Source organism: Hypomesus nipponensis, chromosome 13 (genome assembly GCF_054491055.1).
Source record: "Hypomesus nipponensis isolate SF chromosome 13, ASM5449105v1, whole genome shotgun sequence".
NCBI lineage: Eukaryota > Metazoa > Chordata > Actinopteri > Osmeriformes > Osmeridae > Hypomesus > Hypomesus nipponensis.
In genome coordinates, this window is record NC_140373.1 from 5,362,995 (window position 1) to 5,386,868 (window position 23,874).

The 23,874-nt window shown below is 47.7% G+C and overlaps 1 protein-coding gene across 1 annotated transcript in view; it reads right to left on the bottom strand.

Annotated features, from left to right (window-relative positions):
* The window catches only part of raraa (retinoic acid receptor, alpha a), a 120,230-nt gene extending 97,409 nt beyond the window's left edge, over positions 1–22,821 (bottom strand). The window contains exon 1 of the mRNA XM_084671166.1: positions 22,582–22,821. The gene's annotated coding sequence lies outside the window, so the exon portion shown is untranslated. The remainder of the gene's footprint in view (positions 1–22,581) is intronic.
* Positions 22,822–23,874: the final 1,053 nt, after the last annotated feature.

Sequence of the window (23,874 nt, forward strand, 5' to 3'; positions counted from 1 at the left end):
CGTGTGTGTGTGTGTGTGTGTGTGTGAGGGGGGGGGCGGGCAGAGTTACAGGAAAAAGAGGGAGGGAAAGATGGAGAGAGAGAATGAGAGAGATGAGAGGGAGACGAATGGAGAGAAAGGCCAACTGCACTGACTTTCAAGGTTTGAAGAACGGGGAGGGAGGCAGGAGTGACCTGGATTGCTGCCAAGGAACCGAGAGGCAGAGCGGAGGAGATGGAAGGAGGGAGGGGGGGGGGGGGAGCAGGAGAGGGTGTCAGGGGGGCACCCCCAGCCATGGCAGCGGCTGGTTATGCAATGTACACCCAACAGAGGAGGGGGCAGGATGAAAGGCAGGGGGGGGCATACATAACAGAATCTGACACAACCCCCATGACAAAATATGAGGAGTGAGAACGAGAGAGAGCGACAACGAGCTGTCCTGAAAAATGAAAGGAGCCAAGCAGACACTCCCCGGGGAGGAGGCAGAGAGAGAAAGAGAGGGAGGAAAAAAGAGAGCAATGGAGAGAAAAAGAGCGAGAAAGAGGGGGGGAAATGAATACCGAGGACACCATTAAGCGAGGGTTTTTTTTGTTTTGTTTTTTTGGTGAGAAACAACAGGGCTTGTTAAAACCCCAAAACAAACACAGGCGGGAAAGAAAAAGAAAAAAACGCGAGAGCTAAAAAGAACTCTCTCCTCACCTCTGGCTGTGTAGGGAGTCATGTGTTTATCCAAACAGGTGCACACGCACAGGAGGCTAAACGGAGCGGCCGTGAGCAACGCTCGCACGTCCCAAAAATGAAGCCGAGAAGACAACGGGGAAGGTCACCGGGGCGACGGGTGGAGCTGCTGGAGGGTCGTCCACGTCAACATGCAACACGGCGAATAATAAAGAGGCACCAAGCTCCAAACTCAATACCAAGAAACAACCCGGCCGAGCAGAAAGCTGGACTGTCGCTGTTACTCAGCTCTCTGTACGTTCCCTGGCTAGTGTGTCCAAACAACATGCAGTTTTAATACAATATTTCTTATTAAGCCATTTTCTCTCATGGTCCAGCTGAAGAGTTATACTTAAAAGCCCAAAGGACATTCAGATCATTCGGGGGGTTTTCGCCAGCTTTTCACTGAATAAAACATGAAAAAAACTGACTGTGCACATACTGAACTGACTGTGCACATACTGAACTGACTGTGCACATACTGAACTGGCTGTGCACATACTGAACTGACTGTGCACATACTGAACTGGCTGTGCACATACTGAACTGACTGTGCACATACTGAACTGGCTGTGCACATACTGAACTGACTGTGCACATACTGAACTGGCTGTGCACATACTGAACTGACTGTGCGCATACTGAACTGACTGTGCACATACTGAACTGACTGTGCACATACTGAACTGACTGTGCGCATACTGAACTGACTGTGCACATACTGAACTGGCTATGCACATACTGAACTGACTGTGCACATACTGAACTGGCTGTGCACATACTGAACTGACTGTGCACATACTGAACTGGCTGTGCACATACTGAACTGACTGTGCACATACTGAACTGGCTGTGCACATACTGAACTGACTGTGCACCTACTGAACTGACTGTGCACATACTGAACTGACTGTGCACATACTGAACTGACTGTGCACATACTGAACTGACTGTGCACATACTCCTGCTGTGTGCTGCTGAAAACCACCTAGAGCCAACACATTTAACAAAAACAAAAAAAATCTTTAGCACGTTGCCTGCACGCTAGGATAGTCGGTGACCTTTAACCCTAAATCCCGTGAGAAGACACAGCACAGGACTTACAGTCGACACACACACACACACACACACACACACACACATACACAGTGTCTCTATTTTTCCACTCTGGAGAGGCCCTATATAAATGTACATAATATATCAGTACGCACTGTCATCAATTTCTCCTCTCTCTCCCCTGGTGTCTCAGTTCCTGGCCTGTCTGAGACATGTGTTTTTATTTACCTTGCTCAGCTCTATCTGGACGTCACAGGCTCAGACTGGAGCGCCTTTGTCTTTGGCCCCATTAATCAACTGTCCTTTAACAAAACCAGAAAACCAGATGAGAGACAAAGGGAAGAGAAGAGAGAAGACCAGGGGGGTGGGCTGCTGAACAAGTGATGGAGGGAGAGATGGAAGGGAGTAAGAGAGGAGGACAAGGGGGGGGCGGGGAGGGGGTAGAGAAAATGCTTGACCCAGATCCAGACCTTCAATAAATCAACTTGTAACAATAACAAGCAAAGTTTCATGTGGCTCGATTGATTAATCTCTTTAACAGACAGCTTTTTTTCTCTCTGGTTCCTGCACACAGCTTTGGTAAGCAGGAGGGTATAGTTGGGGAACAGAGTTCTTCTGTAAGTCTCTGACGTTGGAGCAACATCCTAACTGGGAGGTTTTAAACAGATAATAGGGCCTCCTACTTACAGTACAGCAACTACTTTGCCAAGCACTTTCAATGGTTTGGGCAACAATTTTCAAGCTATTTACGTACACTTTCCTGCATACACACAGGGGGAAGATATAGTGGAAAACCACACAAACACTTACATGGCAAACACACACACACACCACAGCGCGCGCACACACCGTGGAGAGGCACGCCACACACACACACACACACACACATCGCCTGGAAAGACACACACCACAGGATGTGAAGTAGCCTCCTGAGACTGTTCCAAGGTGCCGATCGATCGGCATTGAGTGCGGACAAGCCGGCCTGCGATCGATAGGCGGCCATTACAGAGATGTGCACCGTGGGGCCTGAGTACAGCTGGGGCTCTCCATGCTGTCACAACCTCGTCAGGTGCAGCTTTACTCCACCGGAGTAGTCCACACACACACACACACGCAAGCAGTCTCACGTGTGCACACACAGATACACTCGTACACTAAGACACAGGGCATGAACAGGTTTCCAAAGCACACACACACACCAGCTAACAGCATCCCAGAAGACTAGCTACCACACCAGGGGATTGTTGCTCCCCCTCCACCTCCCTCCCCCCTCTCCTATTCCTCCTTTCATCTCCGGCACTTCAGCCTTTCCCACAGTAGGGGACCACATGAGCAGTCTCTCTCTCTCTCATCTCTCTCTTTCTCATCTCTCTCTTACTCACTCTCTCTCTCTCTCTCTCTCTCTCTCTCCTCATCTCCATCCTTCCCTTTCTCCGCAGACATTCTCCTCCTGTGCCGGTGCTGTCAGGGCTGTGTGTGTTGTGGTTGTGTCAGTGAAGCAGCTTGATACCGAGGCTCCCTTCACCCTTCGCTCCCCAGGAGCACGATGGTTACGCCCTCCCTGTCACAGTCACACAGGCCCCCGGATCAGGTCTGGAATAAAAATATGAGCTTGACAGGACTGAGCCTCCGTGCACTGCAGTTAGCTACTGTAGCTAACAGTTTCGCTTTCGGAGACTGTCGTCATGTCTTGTTGAGCCTTAATAACCCAAATAAGGAATAAAATGTTCCTAAAATGACCTGAGTATTACGTAATGTGTTATCAAAGGAATCCTTAGGTGTTTTAATGAAGAGTGAAAAGGGTATAATTGAGGCTGGTACAGGATATTTACATGACATCCAGCCCCCCTACTTTGTGTTTGGTCTGTGCTATTTACCGTAAAAAGTCTATATGCGGCCTTTGCCATCTCACTCAACACTGTAAAAAAGCTTGGACTCCAAACATCATGATGTATTCCAGCCTGTTTGAGCAGCACAGACTCTCTCAATAGGGCAGCAAATGAGACAAATGAAGCAGACTGTGTAGCTGGCTCTCACTTCCCGCCCCAGCAACTGAGGAAAAACCAGAAGCAACTCCCAAAGATTCGCAAGACTAGGCCTGCTGAATTAAGTCTGCTCCCTTTCCTCCCCCTTTTTCATTGAATCCCTCTACCCAGAATGATTAGGAGATGAGAATAGTGCGTTTGGACGATGTTGTGGAGACGCTGGACTATTAAAAGCCAAGCAGATGCCTTTACCAGTTGTTACGACATGTACAAGTCCTGCTGCCAAGGCAGGCCTCCGTCTTCCCTGCAGTCCAGGACCTTCTCTGGACTGATCAAACGATCCAGCCTCTGCCCTACTGCCCCCACACACTCACACACACACACACCTCCCCTTCTCTCATGCTACAGGCCTCGCCTGGAAGGCCCTCTTGGCTGGGATGTCTATCGCTCCATAACAGCTCCAGCCCTCTCCAGCCCTGCCCAGCACTGGGCCCTCTGTTCCAGCGATCTGGATTCTCTCTGGCTTTGGACACAGACCAGGGACATGCTCACACAATACAGTACTGTGCTGCACGGGGAGGACAGAGAAAGAGGAGGAGGGTGAGAGAGTGTGTGTGTGTGCACTTGTGGGTGCACATGCGTGTGTGTTCGCATGCAAGCGTGTGTGCGTGCGTTGGCTCTAGGCAACTTTATGAGATGGGAGCCCCTCCACACCCTGTCTCCCATACCGGATTACAGGGCTGGACTTCCTCCCGCCGTATCCCCAGCCTGCGACATCACATTTCGGATGCCTTGTTTTTCTGCTAGCTCAGCGAACAGAAACAGCCATATTGGGGCTCTTATACCGTTTCCATCCTCCGAGCTGAGCTCGCCTGGTGTTCTTAACCACCGAGGGGGGTCTCCGAGCTAGGCTGTAACACACATCACTGTCAGGCTGAGCCCACGGCTACAGGAAAGCACGGCACAGCACTGTACAGTACAGCAGAGTACAGCACAGCACAGCACAGCACAGCAAAGCACAGCACTGTGCAGCACAGTACAGCACAGCACAGCACTGTACAGCACAGCCCTGTACAGCACAGCACAGCACAGCACTGTACAGCACTACAGCACAGCACCGTACAACACAGCACAGCACTGTACAGTGGGATGTGGAAAAGCTGGGCAGCCGTCAAAGGCCTTTTGCAGCGCCCGGCCCTTTAAGAGCGCCGCTGCGGGCCTCACAGCTGGCGGCGTGCGATGCAGTACATGTATGGTAACGGGGAGAGCCGGCTACGACTGCGCAGCGCCATGGAGAAGTTGTTTATGTTTCCCCGCTGCCAAGATCCTGTCAGGAGGAACCCCAAAGCTCCACAGAGGAACTGCAGACTGTTCAGTCCCTGCTACGCCCTCTCGTCTGTAGGTCCAATACGTGTGTGTGTGTGTGTGGATGGGTGGGTGTGTGTGTTCGTCCTGTATTGTAAGGACTCATGGGTCAGGAGAGGACACCACATTCCCCTCCCTTGGCTCTCTTGCTCACAGAGTACCACTGCGGTGCTAACAGCAAGACTAGCATCGAATCTGCCCTTTACAATAAACCCTATTATACCTGACACGAGGCCTACCACTGCTGCTCCACCCGTAACAAGCTTGTATTACTCAGGGAAAAAACGGCCCTCTGCATAAACTCACTGCCTCACTCCAGCGCAGGAAACTGCCTCCCAACTCCTACACTGACCTACAGTGGAAACACCAGGGACATGTCAAGTACATTGGCACAAACACAAACGCACACGCACGCACACGCACACGGTGGTGTTGCAGTGTCAAGCACCAGACAGTTTATCTTCATGCGAGGCAGTGTGTGAGAAAGAGGGCCGCATGAGGGGGAGGAAGGGGGGGGGGTCGGACGAGGGCACAGGAAGAGGGGTGGGTCAGAGGATGGCGAGACAAGAGGAAGAGAGACAGAGAGACAGAGAGAGAGAGAGAGAGAGAGAGAGAGAGAGAGAGAGAGAGAGAGAGAGAGAGAGAGAGAGAGAGAGAGAGAGAGAGAGAGAGAGAGAGAGAGAGAGAGGGGGGGGGACAAAGCATGGAAACAAAAAAGGAAACAGGGTTTCGGGTGGCAAGGCGGACGGCATGAGGGGCATGAAACAAAAACAGGAAGTAATCTGTGTCAAGTGATGATGTGAGGATGGGCCACCGTTGTCACATGCCTCCGTGAGATGATTCCATTCTCAGCATTCCGTAGGGATCTGGAATTTCACCACGAGACAAGTTAGCTAGACTGTGGAGTAATTCTAGCTTTGCTAACACATATTTGAACACTAGAACAATTCATAAAGGAGAAGCCATTGAAGTCTTATAGTCTTACATAAGAAATTGGACAGAGAGAGCACAGTTTTGAAATAGAGTCTCACAACAACTACAGTATCACAAATCATACAATAGCACAGATGTCATATAAGGTTTCAGAAGGAAATCCCACAAGCTTCCATAGCTACCTGTATAGCTGCTTTTCAGTGATCAGAATTGGCACTCCAGGACTTTTAGTAGCCTGGCCAACTCAGAGAGAAGTCTATAAATAAAAACAATTCCAAGTTTCCATGAGACAAGCAAGGTAAAAACACAGGAGTCCCATTGAGGGGTCTTGCCTGGAGAAGTGAAGCACAGCAGACCGCACACAGAGTGTGAATCATTAAAGGCATATGTTCCACATCAGCTGCTGGTGGAAACTGACAGCGAGCGAGAGAGGGAGGGAAGGAGAGAGAGAGAGAGAGAGAGAGAGAGAGAGAGAGAGAGAGAGAGAGAGCGACAGAGAGCGCGAGAGAGAGAGAGCGAGAGAGAGAGAGCGAGAGAGAGAACAAGAAAGTTGAATTACGAGGCTGCAGTTAAATTATGAGAAAAAGCAAGTTAAATGCCATTTTGGAGGGAGACCAAACCCCCAAGCGACCTCAAAGAGAGAGAGGGGTACCAGAGAGACAGCTCGCCGCAGCGGATCCCTCCCCGGGGACCTGACATTCAAATATGAAATATGAAGACATTCTGGATTAAAAACCACCTCTCTCCCTGTGTGGCATTCAATCGACATCTCCTCCGGTGGAACAAGTCATTCTACCATACAACACAGGGCTGCCTCCTGCCACAGGACGTGGGTTTTACTCAATAAGGACAGGCGAAGCGAAGAAGACAGATCCTCGTCGGCATCGCTATCAGGCATGGAGCCAGGACGCAGAGGGGTGGAGATGGTGTAGAGCAGCAGGCACCAGCAGAGTGGCAGTCCTGCCCCGCCATATGCCAGTCTGGTGAGAATGTGACTGAGGGGGTGGGGGGAGGGGGGTGGGGTGGTGTAGTGGCCTGGCAAGCTCCCCCCTCGTCCTCAGCGCTGACACATGGGTGTCCTCTGTGGTTAGCCGCAGCTTGTCTGGAGGGGGGGGGGCTGGGACATCCTCCTGCCACCGCCGGGCATGAAAGGGCAAGGATGGGCACGGCGTCATCCGAAACCTCCTCGGTGTCGGGTCCTGTCAGCGCCTGGAGGGAACACATCACCTCCCTGTGGTGCTGGCAGGGCTGCTGGGCTGGCCTGCTGGGGCTGGGTTGCTGGGGCTGGGCTGCTGGGGCTGGGTTGCTGGGGCTGGGCTGCTGGGGCTGGGTTGCTGGGGCTGGGGCTGGGGCTGGGGCTGGGGCTGCTGGGGCTGCTGGGGCTGGGGCTGGGTTGCTGGGGCTGGGGCTGGGCTGCTGGGGCTGGCAGGAAAGGACAGACACTGCCCCGAGTCCCTCCGGGCTGTCTGGCTGCAGGAGCCACTGCCCTAGTTTCCTGTGCCGCCGTGCTTGAGTCTGCAGTAGTAGGGGTTTGGGGTTATTATGTCTGGCTACAACTCTGTGTTTATCTGGAAAGACGCAGCTGAAAAAAACGATTTGAGGTTTTAAATGGAGCTGATAAACGGTCGTGTCACCGTTTCATCCACCAATTCGTTGTTCCATTTCAACATAACAAGGCAGAACTCTCTTCCTGGCCACATCCAGCACTGACGCAGGACAGAGGGTTACCTTTGATCCCACACTCCCTGGGAGTTCACAGGGCACAGACCCCAGAGCCATGCTGTACGGCTCTGTCTCCCTCCACACGGAGCTTCTGTGCTGCTTTCAAGACTTTCCACACCACAACAATGGAGCAACCTTCAAAATGGCGGCTTATGACAGCACGAGGGAGAAAGAGGACAGTGGGAGCAGCCAAGACACACCAAGCAGGAGCGAGTTCCCCGACCACAGCAACCTCGAATATCAACAATGACACGCAGTAAGGAACGTTAAAATCAAATATGAAAACAAACGAGCATTCACGGCGGTAGACATTGAGGGAAACCCACTCAAGTTCCCTCTTCCCAACTTGACGGCAGAAACAAATTCAGGCTTACCCCAAAAACGTCAACAACCCCCACTCCTCCTCCCCCCCCCATTCTTGGCAGCGTAAATCTTACCCATCAATCGCTCCTAAGCTCTAAGAGAGGGAGAAGAGGAGAGACGTGTTGGAAGCAGCCGTTCCTTATCCACACGCTGCAGACTCAGTGTCCTCTCCTGCCAACCACTCTGCGTCTCCAGCCTCAGTCTTTCCTTCCTCACCCTCCCTCTCTCTATTCTTACCCTCCTTTGAATTGAGCTCCCCCTCGTTTTTGTGTCCACCCCCCCCCCCCCCCCCCCCCCGACATCATGTGAAAGTGTGTGTGTGTGCTGGGAGGAGAGCTTTTGTGGTGCACGATTACCTCAGGCCTAGGGAGCACTGCACATGGCTACAACTCAATTACAGCAATGTGAATCAGGTGGCGGGGCAGAAATCCCCTTCAGCCTGACATGGGTGGGAAGGGGGGGGGGGCGGGGGGGGCTCACAGAAAGCTGCCTTAAATGGGGAACTTCAACACAGAGCGGCAAACCTTTTTCCTGCTGAAACGGACCTCAGGGCCAGCTGGACGTCAGCAGGGCGTCAGACTGACAGACTCAGCAGTCTGTGGAGCCAGAGGTTAGACGGAAGGGGCTGGAGTTGCTGTTGTTTTGTCTACGCTGGTTGCTAGGACATCTCGGGAGTTTACTAACATGTCTATCCGCAAATTCGAATCAGTCACATCATGGCAGAGACTTGATAAACACCTATTTTTCACCAGGGAGAACTCTGGAAATTTGACATTTGACAAGATTACTCGTTCCCGAAGTCAACCACACATTAATTAGTTAGACTTTAATCAATAATGCAGCATTTAAGGTGCAGATTTTTGGACAGCCTTTTAAAATGGGAAATGAGCCCAAGTCAACCAGGAGCACAGTCAACACAGCCAGTCTTCCATCTCATTCTCAGCAGAAAACAGTAGTTTTCTACCCAGGCTCAAAGCCACTAAGAGAGCACAGCGTTAAGTGTCAGTGTGCCAGCACTCCCTCTCCCCACAGCTCCCTCTGGTCCCCTCTGTCTCCAATCTGACAATCACCCATGTCACGCTAGGGCCCCCCAACTGACCCCTGACCTCACTTCCTGCCCCGCTGCAGTGCAGTCTTCCTGTTTGCAGATTGGGGCTGTGTGTGCGCCTCTCGTTAAGTATCCTCCCCGATGCTCTCTGCCTCTGCTTTCTGGTGAGTCAGCCTTGCTCTCTAATGGCTGATCCTTACTGGGCCACAGACCTGTTGTACATGGCTTAACTGTCCATGCCAGTGAATGTGCACAGGAAAAGGCTGATGAGTAGAGAAAAGTGTAGTCCAAGGTAATGCCATCATTATCCCTGCTGATGAAGAGGTGTGCTTCTGCAGACAATCACTTCTTAACACACTCACACACACACACACAAATGGAGTCGGGGGGGGGCAGTGAATGGCCTCACGCCAGAACACGTCCATCTGCTTTTCAGATGTAACCCAATACCCGTGACTCTCAGCGTTTCAGATATCAGGACTTATCTGTGTCGGGCGGAAGGGTTTGAAAGGATAGCGGGGCGCAGGATCTGACCAGGACCCCGACTCTGCTCCACCTGCACCCAGGATCAGGTTCCTCATCGGGGGGGCCCCCAACACGTCTCGACGATAAACATTCAATCGGCACTTTGCGTTTATTTTCTTTCTCTAACCATGTCTGACAGCCCCTCCCCTGCAGTGAGAGATATGAAAGTGTAAATACAGGACTTGTGGCAAAGGAGGGGTGGGGAGGGGGGGTGGGAGTGATGGTAAGACAGCCTGCATCTCGCAAAGCGGTGGGGGGGGGGGGTGATGGTAGGGCAGCCTGCATCTCACAAAGCAGGGGGGGGGGTGATGGTAGGACAGCCTGCATCTCACAAAGCGGGGGGGGGGGTGATGGTAGGACAGCCTGCATCTCACAAAGCAGGGGGGGGGGGTGATGGTAGGACAGCCTGCATCTCACAAAGCAGGGGGGGGGGGGTGATGGTAGGACAGCCTGCATCTCACAAAGCAGGGGGGGGGGTGATGGTAGGACAGCCTGCATCTCACAAAGCAGGGGGGGGGGGTGATGGTAGAACAGCCTGCATCTCACAAAGCGGGGGGGCCAACTGGACATGGCTGCCCTGTGGTGAGTCATGAGCTCGCAGCAGGACAGATCTGACGTGTTGTTCTAACCCAAATCAGTCTAAAAATACGTCCTAAAGGATCCCTCTCAGTAAGACACGGCCAGACTACAGGTCCCACTGGAAGCCCCTCCACACACACACACACACACACACACAAACATCCCAGAGGATACTGCTCCAAAGATGCACATTCATGCTGAGCACAGGGGCCAATGCCCCAGACCGCCATTGTCCTTTAGTGGCTTCAAAACAAACAACGGGGTGGGTCACGCAAGCATCCCCCGCTGAACGAAGAACCCTGACACCAAGGCCAGGGGAGGGGCCAGGGGCTGAGCGCACGCCTACACAACTACTGCTAAGAGACGAGATACAGAACAAAATACAAGCTACAGGAAAAGAGTGATCAAAGTTTGGTGGTTATATGAATTGTTGCTAGGCAGGACGTATCCCAAAGAGATTTGACATTGGACAGTAAAGGGTTGATGATTCGATTTGAACAAAATAATTTAGTTTGAACAACATTCTTGGAAAAATAGAATAGAACTTCAAGGCTAAGTACTCGATTGCAGCCAGATTGTTGTCTGTGTCTTCTATGTATGTTGTCCAAACGAAAGGCTTGGCTCGATGACACAGGCTGTGCGGAACGGGCCACCGCCACACAACAACAGCCCCCCCGCCCGACTCCCCCCTCCTTTCATATGCTAATGCAGATGACTGTTTTGGTTTTACTGGCCTGGTTGGAAATGATTTAGAGGGCGACCGATCACTGGCGTTCCCTGCCTTTATTTGTCTGGCTGAGAGGAGCGCTCATATATCACCACCATCATTAATCAATTAGTGTCTCTTAGCCACCTGTCGCAGACCGCCACCCAAACATTCCTGCCCTCGGGGTGTTGCTAGACGATGATCACCGCCACTGACGCCGTTCTAACTGTCAACCGACAACCTCCAGCCTCTACGACCCGACCCCACGTGACCTCCGCCCTCCTTCCCCCCCCCCCATCTGCCTATAGTCGATATCCTGATGAATGATTCCAAAACACTCACATAACAGAGGCAATCATGGAGAGGCCGTCTAGCTGGGACTTTATGAGGGGCATCCTGTTAGGTGAGCCCTGAGTGTTAAATGTACATTGGCTCCCCATCGCTCCTTTCCTTTTGTGACAGACCAAGAAAGAGCTCGGAGGAATTGATGCTGACCTTGAAGTGAAACGCAGAATCAATAAGGGCCAGACAGCTATTCAGAAGTGCTGAATGCACACCACACATCACGCAGTCCCATTGTTTGTAAAAATGTTAGCTCTTGGCGCGGATATCGAAGGGTGTTTGTATCGACAGTCTGTCAAGACGGCAACACACATCCTGGATGGAGAGGACTCCTGTCACTGTCTGGGGTGACCTGACATTGCATCAGCCACGCTTGTGTAAAAAGTTACCTCATCTCCACCGCAGGACTACCTTGTTGCCAACTTGTGGTAAATCAGCCCGTAAGTAGACAAAGCACACACAAGCACAGTGCCTGAGGATCCCAGCCACTCAGATCCCAGCCACTCAGATCCCAGCCACTCAGATCCCAGCCACTCAGATCCCAGCCACTCAGATCCCAGCCACTCAGATCCCAGCCACTCAGATCCCAGCCACTCAGGATCTAAACCACTTAGATCCCAGCACCTCAGGATCTAAACCACTCAGATCCCAGCCACTCAGATCCCAGCCACTCAGGATCTAAACCACTCAGATCCCAGCACCTCAGATCCCAGCCTGAGATGAGAGCTTGGAAAAACTGAGTCAGAGAAAGTAGGAGGGAGTCCTCTTCAATATTTCATGATCCGCAGCGTTGGAGAACTTCATCAGGCTTTGTGATGTCAAACTGCTCTGGCCGCCTGAGACGATGACTGAAGAGGCAGGACGCCTGGAGAAACTCCCCAAAAGAACTACCACTTACCAACAGACTTTTTTGCCTAGTCGCTGCACAGACAGTTTCTGCATATTATCATACATTTTCTCTCTTTCCAAGGGCTTCACATACAGCCGCTACACAATCCCGCTTCCACAGCAACACGTCTACTTCAATAACCAGACCCCTTTCCTACCCATTCTTTTTGTCATTTGGAACTAATTTCTAAAAAAAGCAACTGAAAAGATAAGTGCTGCTAAAATGAGTACCTAATCCTGCCAACGTTGAGGACATGGACAGCGTAGATTTGTCAAGTCTTGAATACTTAGCCAGTATTCTTTCACAATATAGTAGGACTCCTTAACGTGGCTTAGCCGTGCAAAATGGCTCAATCAGTCTCAGGCGGAACACTTGAGAGCTTGAGCGTGGGGGTGCGGGGGGGGGGGGGGGGGTTGGTGGGGAATGGAGGGGGCTAGTTTATCAGTGGACCCATGCAGAACAAGCTTGGCACAGAGTTAAAATCATTGTTGCTGTCCTCTGTAAGGTTTCATTCCCACCTGCACTGCTCCCCTCCACTCTGGAGTACCTCCAACAAACACTCCCCTCCCAAATGCCAGACTCTCTCCCTACATCATGGAGAGCTGTTTGGTTTGGAACAGCAGAGTCTGGGACACAACGGTGTTGTATTGTGCAGCGACTAGCAAGGAGCCGGGAGAGGGAGAGACGGCTGGATCAAACGGGCTCAGGAGCGGAGCCAGACGCAGACACTATCAGTCGGATTTTCTAAAAGCTGCCGTCCAATTCTTCTGCACGGATGGCGGAGAGAAAAGAGGGAACAGAAACTGAATGCAACCTGGCCACATCTCCCCACCCCGCCCATCTCGATCACTGGCCAAATACACCGATTACTTTCCTTGATAATCTCTCGACGTTTCCCCTTCTTTGCTCTTTATTTCCTTGATCAGGTCCCTAAAATACTAGGTGTTGTAGGAGGGAGGTCAAACAAAACAGCCACGGATGGGAGTTGGTTAATATCTGGACGGCCACGCTTTCGATCTAATCATAGAGCACAGCTAGAGCCATGGGTACCATGCCAAATCAGAGATATTTCTGAACAGATAAATAACAGATAAAAATCTCACAATGAACTGCGAACAAGTTAGGCCATATTTAGTCTTGTTAGTATGTCCATGTCAAACCATTTTAGAAGTGCTGGGATGCAAAAACGAGTTCTGGGGTTAAAGCCTGATGAGTAAATGTTACTTGACGTGGCACGCTGATGGAGAAGGGGGGATGGGTGAAAGGTCAGCAGGTTGACCTCTAGGGAGGTCATAGGTGATTAGCAACATTTATCATGCCTACGCTATAGCTTTTTAAATGAGAAGTCAGGGTAGCTTTCTCTCCACAGAATTTGCATGCATTTCAAAGTCAACCATCAAAGCTAATGAATACCACTGGCAACCAGATGCCCAATGTTTATGGGAGAGACAAATATTGGAATCCCTCAATGGAAAAACATGCCATGCTGGCAAGGAGTTGCAGCAGTGAAACGTTGCGTCAGCTTGACAATTTAATGACGAGAATCTGGATCAGATCAGAGGTTTTAATACCTGCCAATGGTAATATAAATGTCTGTATTTCACGCTTCATGAGGGCAGTTTGAAATGTAATTTCAATTGATACGAAAACAATGGAGGGGGTTGAGGGGCTGTGGTGGGGGTGTAGCAAATCTCCGGGTCTCCTTCTGGAGATAAGCCCATTTGAGGTTTGGTTTCAAATATGAACACGGGGCTGGGCCATCCTGAAGTGGTGCACACACAACAACGCTGAAATTCATCACGGGCATGACAAAGAACTGAGTGAGAAATAGATTTGGCGCAGGCTTATCAGAGAACACCCTAACTGTGGGGGGCCTTCCCCCAGTGTGCCCTGGCAGCCTGGACAGGACAACATGCAGCCCAGCCCAGCTTCAGATGAGTGGGTCCTGCAGGACTGTGGCCAGCAGAGGATGAACGTGTCCCGTTGTCCCAGGACACACACACACACACACACAAACCCCCCAGGGGGTTCAACACACTCACGCAAGAGAAATCACCCACATCAGAGAGAAGATGACAATGATTCTATAAACAAAAACAGCTTTCTTTCAGAGCTCTGTTTTGTAACTTGTGTACAGGCAGAAGTTGAATACAATTATGAAACAGGCAAATAACATACGCACACACACACAATCAGAAAGCATTCCGCTCTTTTGTAATAGTCTGTCCGTCCTTGTCTAACACACAAAGAAAAAGCTTTTGACAGACAATTACCTTCCTTTTAGTTCTCATTAGTTTTCACCCTTAGTCACATATTTTCTCAGAAAGGATTGAAAGACAAGTTCTACTCAAAAGTCAAAACATTCCAATTTGGAACATGACGTTATTCTCTCAATAATGACAGAATCCGAAATAAAACATGAATAACAAGGCTAAACTAAAGGACCTTGCTTTCTTTTTAAAATTGTAACAACTGTGCAATGTTCTCTATCATACCTTATTTATTTTGTTTAATAAAACTATTGATGAAAAAAGACAATCTTTACCTTCCTCTTAAGGCAGACACTTGTACAAGGCAATATCAGATTGTTGGCACAGGATTTCAGTGTTTGCAGTGTAGTTATGAAAGCTACCAAATGCGTCACAAATTGCTACGGTTCAAAACAGTACAGTCTCAAGATAAATGGGGAAAGTTTCAAGGAAACCAGTATTTAGACTGTTAAGTGCTAACAAAAGTGCTTTTATCTGACAAATACTACACATATCGTTTGACGATCGCTCACCAGTTTCACCATTTCTGTGTTGTTCCTGTCCTTTTCATGACAACTTAAAAGGTGATAAGGGGAGGGATGTTGACATTACAATTTTATGACTGAAAAGAAAAGACCGCTGTGGAACTGGGAAACCAAAAATCTAAGACAGAAAGAAACAGAAGCTGTCTTCAGGTGCAGTTACTGAAACTTGACAAATAGCCAAAGGTCTAGAGATAGTAGAGAGCAAAGGGCTGAGAAAGTGTGTGTGTGTGTGTGTGTGTGTGTGTGTGTGTGTGTGCTTGTGTGTGTGTGTCAATGGCTTTGGAACACACAATGCAGCCACTCTTGGAACGCAGTCAACACATTTCAAACACACTGGGCTTGGAAACAACACGCTTGGGGCTTCAACCTTCATTTAGATGAAAATGTGACTCCTGGAGAGGAAATAAGGCCATTTTTAACTCCCTTCTCTCTGGCTCCTGCTCCCATAATGTGCCCAGTCAATGGACTGTGGGTCTATTCAACTGCAGGCAGCCCACAGCACGGCCATAAATAATGTAGGGCAACTCTCACGAAACCCTAATCACCATTGTGCTGTCACCCAACAGAGAAGATTGCTTGTTTAATTTACTGTGCCGCATCTGTCTCAGTTCTGCCCAATTTAGTTTTGCCGTTTCAGTGAGTGAGTATTCCAGATATTTATCAATACGTTTTTATTCCAATGCCATGAATCAATAATAATGTAAATGTGACATGAATATGAGATGTGAGTGTGTGTTTGTGTGTAACAAGAAACCACAGCTTGGGAAACAACAAAAGCGGTGTTAATGGAACCTATCAACATTCAGTAACAGGAGCTCATTATTGGTCAATGTAGTTCATTACATTACCAGGTCATTAACATACATTTGCATATTCCAGTCACATCTTTTACAAAGTTGTTGATCATAAATGGCAGCCATATGCTCCCTGGTGCAATATAACAAAATTAACACTGTTACACAAAAAGAGAAGAAAAAAATAATAAAGTGACAGGAAATGAAGAGCAGCACCATGTCAGAGGATACTGTCTCAATGACTCACTGATTGGTTGTGTAACTGACTTCCTCTGGTCTTGCTGGTGCCATAACAATCAAGGGCCAAGTGGGTGAGAGACTTGAAACAAGAGACTATTTCAAGAGACTTGAAACAAAAGATTAGGACACGGACACTCAATTCCAAGACACCTGGTATTTCTATGTATTCTTTTATTTAAAAAAAAGCAAAACACAACGTCTATATCGACACCATTTGGACAGATTTGTGTCGTTTGGAATGCACTATCCATGGTGGTTATTGCTTAGCTATGCTTCTCTGGAAACTAGCACTGGAATCCCATGGGCTAAAAAGACCAGCTAGCGTGCTTTCTCTGTAGTAACAGGAGTGATTGTTTGTGGATCCTGGTTTCTTAACGGTGGTGATGACTGACCATAGACCCAGCAGAGCAACGGTATAGCTCACCAAACAGGCTTGGCTGGAGCGAGATGACGACAGCCCACAGGATGATAGTGATGCCATGAGCCGGGCACTCCTATTAGCATCAGCAGTTAGCAGCCACCGTGTTAGCTGGCTATCATCTCAGCTCTGGACCATTATCATTCGGCAGTAGTGATGTTTGCACAGATATGACAGAGAAAAGCTACCGTGTTCATCTAATGCACTTAGCTAGCAGCAGCAGGGCACTGTGTCATGTTGTGCCTTTTGTATCACAAAGAACAGGAGAATGGGAGATGTGTGTTGAGGGTCTAAAGAGCCAGCCACTCTGAGGCATATTTAGAATACCTTTACAAGACATCCTAAAACACACCAGCAGGTGTGATATACCAATGTTTCCACAAAAACATAATCTGATGATAGCCGTTCTATAAAACAATACTGCTACATGTTTGACTGACATTATATGTTCAAATGGAGCTAGAAGTTTTGTTTTATCTGAGACCATGTTGGTTTTAAGATTCAGAGAATCTTGTTGTTGGTGTTTTATGTCTCATGTTTACCGTGGCTGATCACTGGAGGTTTTAATCCTGATGGGATATTACATCAATCCATAAACAACTCTCTGACTCCCCTTTAAATGAAAATACTAGGGCACAGATGAAGACACTTGAATTCATCAGCTTTTTATTGGTGTAAGCTGCGTCAAATATAGCAGATGATGCCAAGTGACCAGGGGCACAGTCTCGTCTGGTGGTCTGCAGGAGAGGGTTAACCGTGCTGCCTGGCTGTACAGGGTTCTAATGGGAATATTAACATCATGTCCCTGGGTGCTGACTGAGAGAGAACCGCGAGGAGGAGGAGAAGGAAGGAAAGAACAGAAAGAGGGAGATGGACAACAGGAGAAAGCTATAGAGCCAAGGGGGTGGGTGTGCCAATCCGATTTCCAATGACAATGTGCTTAAGATCACCGTTTCAATGGAGGAACATATCATCTGTCAAAGTTAATGGTGGTGTCTCGGGGAAAATGAAGGAAAATGGAATGGAAGGCATTCATTAAGAGGGGACCAGGAGAGAGCAGAGGCGGCCCGTCTTGCCCCACTGATAGCCGCACCGGGAAAATAAATATATACACAGCCATTATTTATTTGCGCATTTCCGAGGTGGCAGGCCAGCCACGATGAACGGTTAGTTCTCATGCTACAGAGATCATATTAGAACAGCTGCCTCCAGGGGAATCAGGGTGCTCTATTGGAGAGAGGGTTATCACTGGGGATAAAAAGGTTGGACTGGCTGGCTAGCTGACTAGCTGGCTGGCTGGCTGGCTGGCAGGCTGACTGACTGAGAGGATAGTTCTGTCTCACATTGGTGGATGTACTCAGTGGAAGCAATTGATAGCATTGTTTTATGGAGAGTGGGGGAGATTAAGGGACGACAATAGGGCTCTTTCACTGGAAATGTCAGCCGTCAAGCTGAGGGACTGTCCGACTGGGCAGAGAGGCTCTTTATGGAAGCCAAGGTACAAAATGAATGTGGAAAATAGTATGAAATCGAAACGACAAGGGCACACAATTCACACGCAAGTGGTGAAAGGGAATAGGTCTTTCCAAAAAAACTCAGTATAAAAGATTATGGGCCTGAAAGATTACGTTTGACCAAAATAAAGCAATATGTTCCAAAAAGGTTTAGGTCTGAACTTTAAGAACACAATTTGAAGCAGCCAAAATCCCAAACCATACAATGCACTGCATATTAAGATGTTCAACATCAAAGAGACACCAGAAACCGCCCTCAAGCTAAATAAATCCATGAAATCATTGCAGAAAAACAATGCCATCTTTTAACTTAATTTCAATAATAGGAAAGATGTGTTCAGCTCACCCTCATTATCGAAAGAGACAAAAATGACCTAATTCTTCAGGCATAATAAACTGTTAAATGGCTTAAAAATATCATATCTGATGATCCGTTCTAGGCCATTCTTAAGGGATTATACAATGGAAGAGATATCTTTCCCAACCTCAATTCAACTGCTTAGGTAGCCTAACCCAAATTGCCTTGGTCTTTTTGAATTCACAATCTGGATTTTATGTGCATTTGACAGTAACTCGAAGCGGGGGCTGCCTGCCACTTTAAGACTTGAATGAAGCCCGAGTTATTCTACCACTCTGACCTAATTGCTCCCTCACTCTCAAACATGAACACGGAGAGCTGTGCACTGTGACACGTAAAGATTATTTAATACCATCAAAGCCATAAAAAGAGGAATAAAAGGGAGGTGGTATAAAAGAGAGAAGATTTAACCCTTTCATCGCTCGCCCCGCCATACTATGTGCTGTGTGGGCAAAGGCAGTTGTGAATCAGTATGCAGAAGCTGGCCAGTCAAACTCCCATCCAGCAGTCTGACTAGAGCTCCCATATCCCCACATCACAGGGGCTTGATTTCCCCCTCAATCCAGCTCGACTCGGCTCTTCTCCCTCTGGTACCGGCTCCCACCCTCCTTCTCTCCATCTTTTCCCACACTCTCCCCATTCCCCAAGGCAGCTTCTACGTCATCGTGCACAACAGCCAAACCACTGTAATATCGCTTTTGATTTTATACTCATTCTGAGACTGGGGCTATTTAATGTGGGTCAAGCCTGGTTGTGTCAGTGTTAGACACAGTTTAGACATACTACACCACAGCCCTACCTCACAACTGAGCAAAAATGCCTTCTTCCTGGGTCAACAAACCTAAAGACAACATAAAACCTTGATTGATTTAAGAGAGAAACATGCATTTGTGAAAGATGGCTGGGTGAAAGACTGACAAAGAAAACAACTGCTTATTACAGTACACCCCTAGATACCAGTTCTTCTTTTTCTTTTCTTTCAGTGAAACCTCTGCTTATGAAGTGCAGTTGAGCAAGCACTCAGCTCGTCCCCCTGGACACAAACCCACAACAGCCTGAAGTCTGAAAGTGGGTAGAGTGGGTCTACTGGGTTGAGGTGTTTACCGTTTAGAGAGCACCGTGTGACATCTCCATGGTAACCTGCCACTGTCCACAGCCGGTGTCATCCGTCACAGCCTGATGAGTTTGTGCTGCACAGCCTCAGCTCCAGCCTCATCTCCAGCCTCAGTGGCAGTGAGTCAGGCAGCCTCAGCATGTGGAGAGGAACTGTGGTGGAGGCTGTACACACCACTGTGGGCCTCGCAAACCAAACTTTGAACATCTTGAGGTTGACTTGGGTTGACACTAGGCCTCACACCAAATTTAGCCTAGCTCCACTATATGCGCTACAATCTCACACCAACATTTCTAACACTTTAAACCGCAATTATTTTGTCACCGTTCATTTTGGTTACTAGTGAAATGAACGAGTCAAGTCAAGTCAGTTTTATTTATAGAGCACATTTAAAAACAGCCAATGCCGACCAAAGTGCTTTACAAAATTATCAAATATGGCAGAACAACAATAAATAAAAACAACAGACAAACAACAGTTTGTCTGAACACACCACTTAACAGTTAACATCAATAATATATTTTAAGTTAATCAATAGCCTGTCACTATTTAGGTTATCCAATCCAGTGGACTTGTATTTAAATACACAGTATTTACTCTAACCAAAACATTTCCAAACCAATTTTCAAAGGACAGTTTACAAAATGACTGTTCAGCCTGAATTGGCCCAAAATAATTACCATTGTAGATTTTCAAACACAAAATGACAGACACAGAATAGTCTATTTTCCATTGCCCTCAGAGAATCTTGCTTAACAAGAGCTTTTGCCCACCACCTTCCAATAACCTCTCATGATCTGGCAAAACTATTTGTTTCACAGGTTACAAGATAAAAGCAAAATGTCAGCCATGTGAAAAAGGAAAGGGAAAAAAGTAATAATAATAAAAAATAAAAATAAAAAGGGCAGGAGCTTTTGAGTCACTTTTTTTTTTTTTTAAGAGCAAAGACACATTTTCCTTTCCAGTGTCACACACTTGACTTAAACATTTGAAAAGGAAGGAGAGGGGTGGGAGGTCGGGGGGGAGGGGGGGGATCCTGTGCTGCGCCACTTCATCAGAGGAGGTATGGCTCGGTGAAGTGAGTGAGCCATCTCCTCCGCTGCGGTGACACATTTACCGCCATGTGAAGCTGAGGTGTGCGAGGTGTCTAACTGGTATCTCTCACACAAGGAGGAAGCCAACTTCCCGTCCTATGCAAAAAAAAATCACTTGGGTTTTAAGATCTTGTCTCTAAAAAGCGGTGAACTGAAAGAGAACTGTCTTGAAAAACTAAATAACAACCAAACATGACAATAAAGCTGCTGTAAGTTTATTTAACAGGCCTCTAGTCCTTACATTTATATTTGGTTAATACGAGCCAATCAAACATTCATTTCTACTTTTTTAAGAATAACTTCCTGACAACACTGAACAGGACAGCCAGCAAATCTGCAGTTTCATTGTTTTGGGCACAACAACAGCCCAATTTCTCTTTTTGAGACATTTGTGAGCTCTCTGACTTAAAGAGTTTTGTGCCTGCGTTATACAAGATGATATCTTTTAAATTATTGCAATATTATTTCCCACTACCTATATGATTACAGAAGAATAAATGTCATTAAAACTATTGGGCACACCAGGAAAGGATAGTAACAGGCCTATAATTAATAAAGTGGTTTTAAAATCCATATGAAACTCTTTATGATACCCCAACTGGCACAATCAAAGGGATACAATTTTGAAAGTTCAGTCGTCTTGGGGCTACAGTTGGTTCCGACCTAACATGTAACTGTGAATCACACCAAGAGGGGAGGTGACAGGGTGGGAAAATCCTCAGACACACCAAATTTCCCACTCACACAGCAACAAAGCCCGTAATGTATCTTGCTCTGACTGTCCCAGATTTTCAGGAGAAAACGGACAGCAACATAAAAAAAAAAAATAATCCCAGATACTGAATTAGTTGGGCATTATGTGTGTGCCTAAAAAAAAGAAAGAAAAAAAAAAGCCACAACTGTGTGATAATTGTGCTATCACTTTTTCGTTCTTTTTTCCCCAAAATCATAAAATATACCTTATACTCACCCAAGTCAACGACTAAGTCTTATTCGTATCTTCATTTTATTAAATAAATAATTCTACACACCTGTGCCATAGGTTTTGTCACACAGCTTCATTCTAAATGTTGGAAACAAACTGGGCCAATCTCTTGACATTACATTGATTTGTATGTAAAACACTTGCTTATTTACCGAAAGAGTTACAAACGACAGTATTGTGAGGATCTGGTAGGCTACAGAATTGTTTTCCTCCAACGGTTTGTCACCAGGCACATATTTAACCAAATCCATTGTAACTGGGTTCTCGTGCTTCGACTGATGTAACGTTGAAAGAAAATAGGTGGAGGAGGTGATTGTGATGTCGCTCCAAAACAATTGCCATGGTTTTCCCGAGCACAAAGTTAGTCTTTGTTAGATAACAATGCTAAACCAACGAAATAAATCAAAATCAGCCAATTGCAAAACGATTAGTCTGCAAACATACTGTCCCAGTCCCACATTCCATTACTTTGGCGTATAACACCGAGAGCTAGCTCGTGCTGAACTGTGCCCACAGGTTGACAGCTAGCAATCTAGGAATCTAGGAAGCTACTATCTAAAATATTAGGACAACGTAGCAAACTGTCTGGGTTGATCACCATGCAGTTTGATCACAGCACTGTCTGCTAATATGGCAAGTAGGGAACAGTCACGGAAGCTGTCATTTTTTCAAATGACTACCTTTGCCGTTAGCTGGCAACACCGAGCTAGAATTAGCTAGCTAGCAAAGATATGTTCAGACTCAGTGACACCGACAATGAACACGTTGATGTCATTGTTTTATTTATATGAATTATTTGCAACGGCTGTCACTGTGCTCCAAACCAGGTTTAGAAAACAACATCTTGGTCCCATTCTGCAATGCAAATTAATCTCGAAAATCGTGGCTGTCACTTTCATACTCATCTTCAACTGGCTATGCATGACGCCTTACTTTTAACTGATTCACTTATAATATGCAGTTTAGCCAATAATACCACCTTGCACCCATGCTGTCAGAGGTTGACAAGGTACTGACATTTTCAATGACAAGTGTGGGAGAAGAGCTACCAATGACAATACCTGGAACCTGTTGACTCCTCCTCCTGGTCCCCTTGGTTGGTGGAGGTTGAGTCGCGTAGTTTTATTAGTTTGCGGTGAAACTCTTCAAAGTTTGTTGATACCTCTCAATTTTGTAGCAGATTCAGTGACGTGTGTTGAACCAAACTACCCTCCAGTGATCCGTCGGTTAGATGTGGTGAACGTCTTTCAGTAAGCAGAGAAGTTGGACACAGCTTTCGTAGCGGCAGCCATTGAGGTCACGTGCTCTGGCTGTGAAATCCAACACCACCTACATTCCACGCCCCTTTTCCTTTTACGGAAAGGCAGTCCTCGTGAACGGGGATGTCCTGTTAACTCCAGATGTGCGGTCAGGTTTTCTACAGAGCATTATGTGCAATGCGTATACACTACATTATTCTAATGGGATCGACACAGAAAAGGTCTCAAATCAATATTTTCAAAGTGGGGCAGTTTATTGGTTTACCATCATGATATATTCCACTAAATAAAACATATTTATTGTATCCCCTTCAGGTGAGGTTTATGTGTGTTTCTGTATCTCTCTTTCTGAATGTGTGTGTGTGCATGTGTGTGTGTGTACTGGACAGCAAATTTCATCTCAGCACCCCAAAAAGAAAAAAAAAAAGATTATTGTTTATTATCATTTGATGCTGGTACTGAGACCCCATTATAAATGAGCCATTGTGGCCACAGAAGACAGCTGGCAACATACACAAGTCACCTGACTACAGACAGGCCACCACAGAGTTTCTTATTTCCTTCCTATTTCCTTCCTATTTCCTTCTCCTTGAGCTCTGTCATAGCTGTACTCAGGGTTCTCTCCCACCGTGCCTCTCTCTCTCTCTCTCTCTCTCTCTCTCTCTCTCTCTCTCTCTCTCTCTCTCTCACCCTCCCCACCCACACCCATACCCACACACCCATTACGCCCCCCCCCCTCTCTCTCTCTCTCTCTCTCTCTCTCTCTCTCTCTCTCTCTCTCTCTCTCTCTCTCTCTCTCTCTCTTCTCTCTCTCTCTCTCTCTCTCTCTCTCTCTCTCTCTCTCTCTCTCTCTCTCTCTCTCTCTCTCTCTCTCTCTCACTAACGCCCCACCCCCCACCTCACTCTCCCCCCGTGCCTTTGAGGCTTGCTTATACAAAGCTGTGAGTGGCACTGAGCTGTGTCAACTGTCACACATCAGCAAACAAGTGAGGAATGTGCCGCTGCCGGGGGGTGGGGTGGGGGGGGTATGTGGGACGCAGTAGAATGCAGAGCGACGGAGTGAAGGGCCTTCGAATGCAGAAAGTATGTTTTGGT